The sequence below is a fragment of the Poecilia mexicana genome, unplaced genomic scaffold (assembly GCF_051168715.1).
Source record: "Poecilia mexicana isolate PSO_F unplaced genomic scaffold, ASM5116871v1 scaffold_5, whole genome shotgun sequence".
Lineage (NCBI taxonomy): Eukaryota > Metazoa > Chordata > Actinopteri > Cyprinodontiformes > Poeciliidae > Poecilia > Poecilia mexicana.
Window position 1 is genome coordinate 2,161,166 of NW_028263374.1, and position 10,542 is coordinate 2,171,707.

The window sequence follows — 10,542 nt, forward strand, 5'->3', positions numbered from 1 at the left end:
TAAGCAGCACATTGTCTTCTATCTTCCATTTAGACTCTGGAACAAAAGTAGTGCATCACGGTCTGCACCACACTGCAACTATAGCAACAGCTTGTCCTCACTTTACATGGGTTATGTTTTAGATGTACTGGAAGACATACCTTTGCTCTAAAGCAGAAATAAGCTGGTTTGTTATTTGTGTTCCCCTTCCTACTGTTCCAACAGTTTAACTCTCTGCTCATTAAACGAGGAGCAGCAGCAGTCGTCCTTTGAGACATCGCTCCAGCTCAGCCAGGCTGGGTGGAAAGAGTCTGTCAGCAACAATTCTCAAGTTTCTCAGTTAGATTGAAATCTGGAATTTGACTGGACCGTTCTAAAACGTGGATATGCTTTGATCCGACCCATTCCGTTTGGTTCTAGCAACATCTTTTAACTCTGAGCGGTATTAAAGAAATGCATTATCGCCCCCAGCATGACGGCACCACTCCTATGCGGTTCACCGTAGGAGATGTTCAGTCTCAGGACTGTTGTCATGGCGTTTTGCTTTTGTTCTCATCTGACCAGAGAACTTTCTCCCTGAACATTTTGTGGCAAACTGAGACTTCATGTTGGTCTTTCATAAATAGAGTTTGTCCAGCTGAACTCTTTAATTATGCAACACTTTGTGTCGGTCAGTGACAGAATCCCAACACGATGCAGTGACGGTTATGGTTGGACTCTGACTGAATGAGTGGCACTGCAGACCTTTGAAAAGAAAAGGTTGATAGATGTTTGCTGTTAGAAAGGAAAGCGGGATTAGGATTATGCTTTAATGTAACTGGGGCAACGGTGGCGAGGGCGGCAGCAGGTTGGCACTGTAATCAGAGGATCACCAGTTTGATTCCCGGTTCGTTCTCTTCGCTTGTGTCCTTGTGCAAATGACACTTCACCCACCTTACCTGCTAGTGTTGGTCAGAAGTCAGAAGTATTGGTTGTAATTCTACAATTAGTTTTTTTTTTTTTTTTTTACCTTTATATTTAAAAGCACATTTCAGGTCTTTATCATGTTTTGGCCAAAGTTTTGAAGAACCACTGTGGAGTCCTAAAGAACCACATGTGGCTCGGGAGCCGCAGGTTGGAGACCTCTGGCAGAAAACATAGGCACACACATGGAGAGTGAGCAAAACTCCTCCAAAAGACCCGAGGCCAGTGTTCCAAATCAGAACCTTCTTACTGCAACAACTGAGCGCCGACTCCCAACAAATGATTATCTACAGGCTCTTTATCTTTTGGTCAAACCTTTGCAAAGTCTAAAGACCAGAAATCAGACACAAAATTTAAATCAATGCATCTCTATTTGGAACTATTGAAACTCAAAACAACTGTTCAACTTTTTAAAAATGGACTCTTCATAGGTGTTGTAAAGCAAGAAAAGTCATATTATCTAAAGATATGGTTGTTTTTGAGAACTGGTCACGTTACTGAAGAGAAATAAAAAGCTTCCAGTGTCTTAAACAGACAGCAAGTCAGCTTCAGTTTGTATTATTAATATTATGCTGTCTGACTGAACAATAAAACCCACATCAACCCCAAACGCCTCCCACCAAACCAACGATAGAATCATCTTCGCTAGTTAGCTCGCAGTACATTAGCCTCCTTTCAAGCAGACGAAAACCCAGCCTGAATTTCTTCATGTTTTTGTTTTTCTTGTTACCACAAATAAAAAATAAAATTTAAAAAATGATGTTCAAATCAATTTAAATAAAAACAAGCAAAGAAATAAACCGTCCATCCTGGAATCGTTAGCAGCCAAGAAATGTCTGCTGTGTCATTTTCTGTTTGCTGATGGGATGAAATGCTGCCACCAGCTGTCAAACAAACTGTTACTGTGGAACGCTGCTGCCAATCTGAGCAATTTAAATGACACCAGCATTGCCAAGAAGTGATGGTCCATCATCTGAAGAACACACGCAGACACAGCGTTGGGTTTCAACTTCTCTCACAGACTGACAGGGAGAGACATCCCCACGAGCGAACGAGCAGGATAATGTTAGAATGAGGCTGGTATCGATTTAGCTCCCTCAACCGCCGCACACTACGCATAGTAATTGGCTCAAATTGTGTTCATGAGTGTGTGGACAAAGGTAATCAATAGAGATTGAAACAAGAAAGGATGGGAAGGTGAAGCATGGTTAAAAAAAAAAAAAAACACTGTACCTTCAGGTTCAATCCAGCACTGGTGAGCTTTGATCCTTTCTTTTCTTTTCTTTACCTAAAAAAAAATAAAAAATACAGAAAATTGCCCATTATAAAAATTATGCCACAAATGCTGGATCATATTTTTTTCATTTTTTTTTCACTTACTAATAAAAAATTCCATGTGTGTGGTGGAGTGATTGTATAGTGACAAATGAAGACAAATGGCTCCTTGCTGTGTATTTTCCACACAGCTTCAGCGCTCCGGGCTGCACGTCAAACCAAAGTTCTGCTTTAGCACCAACACAAATCTGATAAGTATGAAAGCAACTCCATGTTTTCTCAACAGTGGCAACAAAATGGCGGAAATAAAAACTGTAGAACAACAGCCGGAACAAGAAGTGTCGAACACGTCGATAGTTTTTCACAGTAGAAATGTTTTTTATGTTATTAATATGAAATACAAACCAGATGCTGGAAGAAACCAGCACTTTTGTTTCCTTGGCGATGAGTTTGTGACCAACATCTTGCTAAAGAGTCCAAATCAGATTTATAACTAGAATATCCTGTTTTATTTCTTCATTCTTATAATTTGAGAAGGATGAATGTACACCTGCTGACAAACAGTCTCTTACCAAAATGAATCCAAATAACAAATATGTTATGGACAACTGTATTGGTCAATTTGCTATAATATATTAGCATCAGTGGGAAACTTTTTGTGTTTTTCTGTTTTAAATAAAAGCAATTAGATCATATCAGAATGTTTTCTCAAACTTTTTGCAGTAATTCAAAACTTCTACACTTTTTACATTTACAAAAATACAATAAAAACCTGGTATTAATCCTAACCCTAACCTGGCTGTTTGCCTTCAGATTTCAGTAGCGGCATCCATCAGCAGGTAGGTAGATGAGGAAATCCCAAAGTGTGATCACAAAAAAGGAGGAATTAAAACAAGCAAGGTCGCCCGTCTGAAAAAATGCAGTTGGAAGAAATTTGCTTTATTTCCATTTAGATTATTTATTCATCTAAAAAGACAACAGCATCCATCTGATCTCTGGGAGGTCAACCATGGAGCCAGGTTCTGGTTCAAACACCGTCCACAGAGCTGCTAGTGTGGACCAGGCCAGGCTCTGAGATGGCTGATGCTTTAGGAGAGTCTGAATTTTTTCAACAAGTTAGAAAGAAGGTTGAACGTACTTGGCACTTACGACATGATAAAAATGGCAAATTGTTTCAAAATTAAAATATAGATGACACGCAGATAAAAAATTTAAACATGAGACTTAGAATAAACAATTTAATTAAAACTCTGCCGTCTCATTCTGTCTTTAGCTACTGTTTTAAGGAATATGCTGAATCCAAGGGCAGTAAACATCTCTGCAGACCGTACACATTCTGGACACAAACTGTTTCTAGTTTTACCTCCAGTTGTTGCAGAGTACTGTGGGTTAAAAACCAGCCTTCACAGAGACAGTTTCTTCCCCCAGGCTGTGAACACAATGAACACTTTACAGACTGAGCAGTCAGTGTATTTACACTGCAACATGTCTTTCATCTGTTCTTTGTATTACAGGTTCTCTCAGACGCTTTAGTACGTTTCTCAGATCAGAATTGAATTTGTCAAAGCAGCCTGTTCAGTCTTCACATCATTGTGTGACTTGAGCTGTTTCTCTTTTCTCTGTACGAGTTGCGAATGCTTCTGTACATCGATACACGCGATCATGTACAATTCTGTCTCTGCCTTTTCAGTCCCTCATGTCATATTGATCAAAATGTGTTATGCAGGTCTTTGTTGCATAGTCTCAGCCTCCATAACATTAAAAGGGGCAGAATTGTGTAAAATTGACTTTTTTTGAGCTTTGCGTCATGTTATAAAGTTATTCCCTCATCAGAAATAAACCTGGATTGTTGCTTTGACTCTTTCATGCATGTTTAAGAAATCCTTTAATTTCCCATGGCAACCACTCAGCTGTGCAAAACGTCTGGTGGGACAGAGCGCCACCTTCAAGACAACTAACCCAGTCAGTTCCTACAGACTAGCCAACTGCAATTAGCAAACACCTGTGCCTCTACTAAGCTCATAGTTGCTACTTCTCAGAGCAAACATGCAAAAGTTGTCTTAATATGTCAAGCGTATTTGTAAACATTGCCATTTTTTTTCTTTTATGATTTTTTAGAGCATGACCTCACACAGATGACATACCTTTTTGTGCCAAACGTGGCGCTTTTATTGCCACGTGAAAGATCGTTTCATCAACCTGCCCCACTGAAACAGATTGCAGGGTTCTCGGCTGGTGGTAAGTAAAATTCATGTCATCCCAACTTTTCTTGATAAACACCAAACCGATGAATTTATTCAGTCTTATTGTAGAAATGAAATAACTTGCGTCTGATCCGAATGGAACTCTGAAATTTGTGGAATAAAATGAAGCCACTTGGTGGGCGAGAAAGTTTAGCCAGTTTTCCCCAGGGAGACGGGATGCAACAGAAATGTCATTCTTCTTCTGTCACGTCAACAACGAACTCGAACCACGGCACATCGGAGTCAGGCATGTGCTCTGAATATTGAGTAAAGTGACCTTTCTGATAAGGCTTGAAAGGTCTTTATATTCAGAGTCATGACTGTCAGAAGGACTGCAACAATAGGTCCATCATCATCAATCATGGTTTCATGCTTGGCCAGGGGCCTGTAAGAAGCCAGTGAGCAGTGGCAGAAAACATAAACAGTCCAATCAGTTTTAAACTTTACCTCATAGATCAACTTTCCAATATAGGCTACGTTTATGGAAGTGGAAGTAGGATTAGAAAGAGAATACACCTGGTGTTCCTGTATCAAGATGTACAGTGACGTCTTTTGATGATTTAAATCTACTATAACCTCAACGGAAGAGATCACAAAACGGAATATGTAGTGAGATGGGCGGATTCTGCTCTTCTCTTTCATCTACAACAGATTCAAATTTGACTAGAAATAGTTTGGAATACAAAGAATTACATTTTTGACTCAGTGATGGCAAGACAAGCCCAGGTCATCACCCTCCACCACCGTGCTTCAGTCGCTGCTGATGGGCTTCGTAAGGGTTTCCTCAAACAACCTCTCCAAACAAGTCATGGCTTTTACGTTTTTATAAAACTTTAACATTAAATAGCCAAACTGTGGACTGCAGAGCTGCTGTCCACAGACCTATTGAGAGAACCAATAGATCTTCACCAGGTTGTTGCTTGTGCTAAACTTAGTTCAGCCTCTTGTGAATCTTTGTGGATACTGAAAGCTGAGATACACAATTCAGCCTAAAGTATTCACTCCCCCCATCCAAATGCAGGTGTTTCAATAACTTCACTTTGTTTTTATGCTTTAAATTAATGAGAAGTAGTCAACCCAAGCATCCAAACATCTTGGATAACTTTCGATGGGTCACTCTCATTTGCTCTCTGACAGCCTGGATGGCTCTAAACGCTTTAAGGAATTCCAGCTTTTGTCCCCAAAACAGTCAATCTTGATACCTTTGCTGTACTTTCTATATGTTAACATGCTTCCACCATTGATGAGCTCATTTCTTGCTTATTAAAACCAAACATTAAAGCTTTATCATATTAACTGGCAATAGCAGCTGACAGTCTGCCTTGGGATTGTGTTAACTCACAGCTATGTTAACTCAGAGCTTGGCTGCTGCTTCCCTCTGAATCTTATGAAATTAGAGGGAGTGTGGAGTTCTTGAAATTTAGATCTTATTTTATTACAAAAAGTAAATAAAACTACAGTGTGAAATCTGTTGTGTGTTTTGGTAGAGCAGGAGTTTTTAAAGAGACAGGCATCTGATTTTAAGGTGTTAAAATACAAAGTCAAATTTCTTTTCAGTCATGTTTGATATATACATTTTCATAACAACTGAAGGTAACATAGTTACTTGATTGTGCTACAAAATGATTCTATGTGGATGTAAAGCATGATGCTGCCCCATTAAGCTGCAAGTCATTTTAATAGTTTCTGCTAGTTCAGTCAGATTACATCTGTAAACAAATGCTAAGCTAAGTATCTGTCAAAGAGATTCTGAGCTTAACCTTGACTAGACCATCCTAACACAAGAATACACTTTGATCCAAGCTGTGCTGTTGTGTCTCTGGCTGTACATTTAGAGTCTCTGTCCTGATGGAAGGTGACCCCTGACCCCAGTCTCAAGTCTTTTGTAGCCTATAATACATTTCATTCTACTATTTGCTCTGTGTTTTGCTTCAGCAGTATTTAAATCAAATTTGTCCAGTTACAGTATGATACTGTCACCACTATGTTTGTGCATCCTGCTTGTTTGTGACTCTCTGCCTCATGTTGTTTGCTGCCTTCTGTTTTCATATTTGACTTTTTAAAATCATGCAGAAGTACTTAGTTAGCTGCTTTAATATTTCAAATTCTTGGTGGCATTCTGTTTTGTGATTCTTTTTATTACTTTTTTAATGCATAAATTACTTTATATTAGCTTTACCATTTAACCAGAGTGTAACATAACTTTGAGTTACACAGGAACTAAATTCACTGATATATTTTTTTTAAGTTGAAATAAGTTTAAACATGAAAGTAAAAACATATTCATGATATTATTTGAAATAGTTTTAGTGTTAACAGTCCATATAGTTTCCCATTACGTCAGTCTCAGCCACTAAGTTTAGAGCACAGCTTCACCTTCTGCCGTCTAAAGTGTTAATAACAACCGAGCTTTATCAAGGAGAGCGATAACATTTCCATTTACTTTCCCTCTGGAGCTACTTACTTTTTCCGTTTCCGTCGCCCTTTCCTCGGCAGAAGTCTCCTCCGTTCCTCCCTCCTCTCTGCCTTTTGGAAAGCGAGATGGAGAGAGGGAGAGCAGAGCAGAGGAGAGGAGAGGAGAGGACAGGAGAGGAGAAGAGAGGCGAGTCGGATCCAGAAGGAGGAAGATGGGAGTCGAGACGCGGAGAGCCGCCGCTGCACCGGGGAGCGCTTCACCGAGCCTCATATATCGCCATTATGTGGGTCAGAGATGAAGTATTCATCTCCGGCTCCCGGCGCGCAAGTTCCCGTTCATTCCCCGCCTGCGATGGTACAACCCGGGGAGAGAGGGAGCGAGCCGGAGTGTTTGGATAACCTATATTTGGTAAAGAGGAGCCCACTGACACTATTTTAAGATTGCCAATTGAGAGAGAGATTATGCTTCTCGTTAAATGGAGCGAGTGTCTGCTGTTCTGCTGAGGTCGCAGGATTATAACGCTCTTAGGAGATTTTGATACATAATAAAGTTTTATTATTAATTTATTTGTCGAAAAAAAAAACTGGTGAATAGCAAAATTGCAAACTTTATCTAGCTAGCTAGCTTGAATAATGAAAATCACCTTCAAGCAGGTATTATGCATACTTTACAATTAGCCCACAATTCTGTATAATAAATGTTTTTGTTATTATCATTATGTTAAAGTTGTTTTGATGTAATACTATCATCTATTCATTAGTTGTAACCACTATTAACAGAAATAAAATCTTGGAAACGTCAGTCTGTGTGTAATTAATCAATTCACTTTGTATTCCGTTCCAGGGCAACATGGAGATAAACCATGAACACACACTCACACCTGAAGGCAATTTAAAGACAACACAATAGAATGGAATAGAAATAAACCTTATTGTCCCACAGTGGCGAAATTCAGACACAAAGTTAAGACATACTGAGCTTGTTGGGAGCAGTGATGGTTGTAGAGTCTACCAGGATCTCTGCTGAGGCTCCTTTGTGAAGATAGGATGCAGCAGTGTGACGCTGAAGGAGCTCTCCAGTTCAACAACGGCTTCATGCATCAGGTGGGAACATTGTCCACCAGTGATATTGTTTTAGTCTGAATCCTTCTGTCTCCCACCATCTGCACTGGGTCAAAGGTCATCCTAACACAGATCTGGCCTTCCTGATGAGTTTATCTAACCATTTCCTCTCAGCTGCTAAAAGTATAACACTGTATGGCCGATATCATCACAGAGCCAAAGAAAGTGCAGAGGAGCCCCAACATGGCTGGGAGAAAGTCAGAATAAATGATGAGAAGCAACGCAGGAACCAGGAGAACAAAGCAAGAGCCTGATAGTCCAGCTGTGGACAGTAAGCAGGAACCTTTTCAACATTTAGGGTTCTTTTAGTGAACAGCTGCCCTCTGCATACATAGAAACGACCGACTTAAAAAGCTAAATGCTTGCTCCTTTAATGATCAGCATCTCATTCAGTATTGTGTGACATACAGGTACTGCACAACCTCCATCTGAAAATAGATTCATTCAGTGCTTGGATGTTGCAGCAGGCAGAGGAACAAGTCATAGCTGCTTGTATTCATCTCAGAAGTCTGATCGCACGTTGTTAGCACATCCCACTCATCCTCTGGCTTACAACCAGAACACCAAAACTCCTAGAAACTCTTCATTTTGGAAGAACACACAGTCGCTTCCCCTGAAGACTTGAACAAACAGAGTGTGTAAGCGGCGCCCACAGGAGGGATTTTGTTTGGACGACAACTCCTGGGAAAATCAGCAACTCTGTTGAATTTTCAGATTCTTTTGAATCATCACTGCAGAGTGTTGTAGGTTGGAAGTGGGCTCACAACTTCCAATGGTTCTTTGTTTGGGACGTTCCTCCTCTGTATGATGCCATTTCCACCTATATAGTCTAAAACAAGCAAGCAGCTGACACCCCTGATATGGAGGTCATCACATGTTCTGATGTTAGTCAGTGAAGTGAACTGGATTCGTTGCTAATGTCCTAAGTCCTTTGGGAACAACCAGCACTTTGCATTTCCTCTCATGCCTTCTCTATTTCAGCTTCATTTTGTTCAATAAATAGAGTGTGGACTATTTTATGTGCTTGAACTTAGGTTGTGGAAAACCTTTTTTTTGTTTGTTTTTTTTAAATCACTCCGTTTCATCAACTCCCAGAACTGACATAGAGTGTACGTCCTTTCACATTTAACGCTGTCCGCTGTCATTAGATCCAAAGCATTTGACACTGATCTAACAATGGTTGAGGTCTGGGATTATATACTGCTAAAAAAAATAAAGGGAACATTTCACTTTAATTTTGTGTGTGGTTCCAAATCCAGGCCTCCATTGGTTAATAAATTTGATTTCCATTGATGATTTTTGTGTGATTTTGTTGTCAGCACATTCAACTTTGTACAGAACAAAGTATTCAATGAGAATATTTCATTCATTCAGATCTAGGATGTGTTATTTGAGTGTTCCCTTTATTTTTTTGAGCAGTGTATTTTGTCCCTTTCTTTTCATTAACACTTGCAGTTCAATAATAAATGACTTAGCATGAAGCATTGTCAAAAGAACAACAGACTACCAGTGCAGTGTGAGATCTCACAACCTCTGCATCAACCCAGGCACTCAAACAAAGCCTGGTCCTCTTCATTGTACCATTATATAAGAGTCAGTATGAAGTTATGTAACTCCAATAAAACACTCTACTTAAGTTCAGACACAAAGGAGAGGAGGGGAAGTACACCGAGAGAAAAGACAGAACCAAAATAGAATAAACTGAAGATCAATCCGTTACCAGTTGACTAAATTAGGTCGTGTTGCTTACCCGAAGTCTATTATGTCGTGTTTTTTTTGTTTGTTTTTTGCATGACGTTAGAATCTAATGCTATGTGGAGTAAAAAAAACATTGTAAGCACAGCCTCTCTTGAAATAGCAGATTTTCTCCTGTGTTACATGAGGTGACAAGCCTTTAGCTCACATCCTCTACATGTGAGAGGATCTGTCATTGGAACAGGCGTCCATTCTAAAACTGATAGAAAAACTGTTTGGCTTTGCTTTGTGGTTGAAACATTTTGAAAGCATATCTTAAACCGCAAATCAGCTGAAACAGCTGAAACACTCAGTTCTTTTAATGGGTCAGTATTATGTAAAATCAACCTTTTTTATCTTTACATCACATTATAATGTTATTCGTAAATCTAAAACAAACCTGGAGTGTTGCTTTAATTATTTCATGCATGTCAGAGAATTCCTTTCATCCCCATGGAAACCATTCAATTGTGCAAAGCATCTTGGTGGACTTAGCTCCGCCTCCGAGGTGCAGCTCCTCCTCTAAGCTGCAGTTTCTGAGCTTCCCCTCCCAGAGGAGCCCTCCCCAGTGCCTCCCCCACTCAGCTCCTTCAGACTAGTCAACAGCAATTAGCAAACGCTTGGTGGAACTGTGCATCTGCTGAACTCATGTTTCTCAGTGAAACGCTGGTGAAAACTTTGTTAAAGGGTTAACAGAGGAGCCATGCTGTGATGAGTGCCTGAAGGCGGAGTTTCAGAAAGAGCAGGAGTTTCTTTTGGCTTCAGTTTTATGGCTTTAAATAAGAAAGTAACATTTCTTTCAAGTTATGTT

The 10,542-nt window shown here is 39.8% G+C and overlaps 1 protein-coding gene across 2 annotated transcripts in view; it reads right to left on the bottom strand.

Moving 5' to 3' along the window:
* The window catches only part of klhdc8a (kelch domain containing 8A), a 48,875-nt gene extending 41,208 nt beyond the window's left edge, over positions 1-7,667 (bottom strand). For both annotated transcript variants that reach the window (XM_015008555.2, XM_015008552.2), the window contains exons 1-2: positions 6,925-7,667; positions 2,176-2,230 (exon numbers count right to left, since the gene is read on the bottom strand). The gene's annotated coding sequence lies outside the window, so the exon portion shown is untranslated. The remainder of the gene's footprint in view (positions 1-2,175; positions 2,231-6,924) is intronic.
* Positions 7,668-10,542: the final 2,875 nt, after the last annotated feature.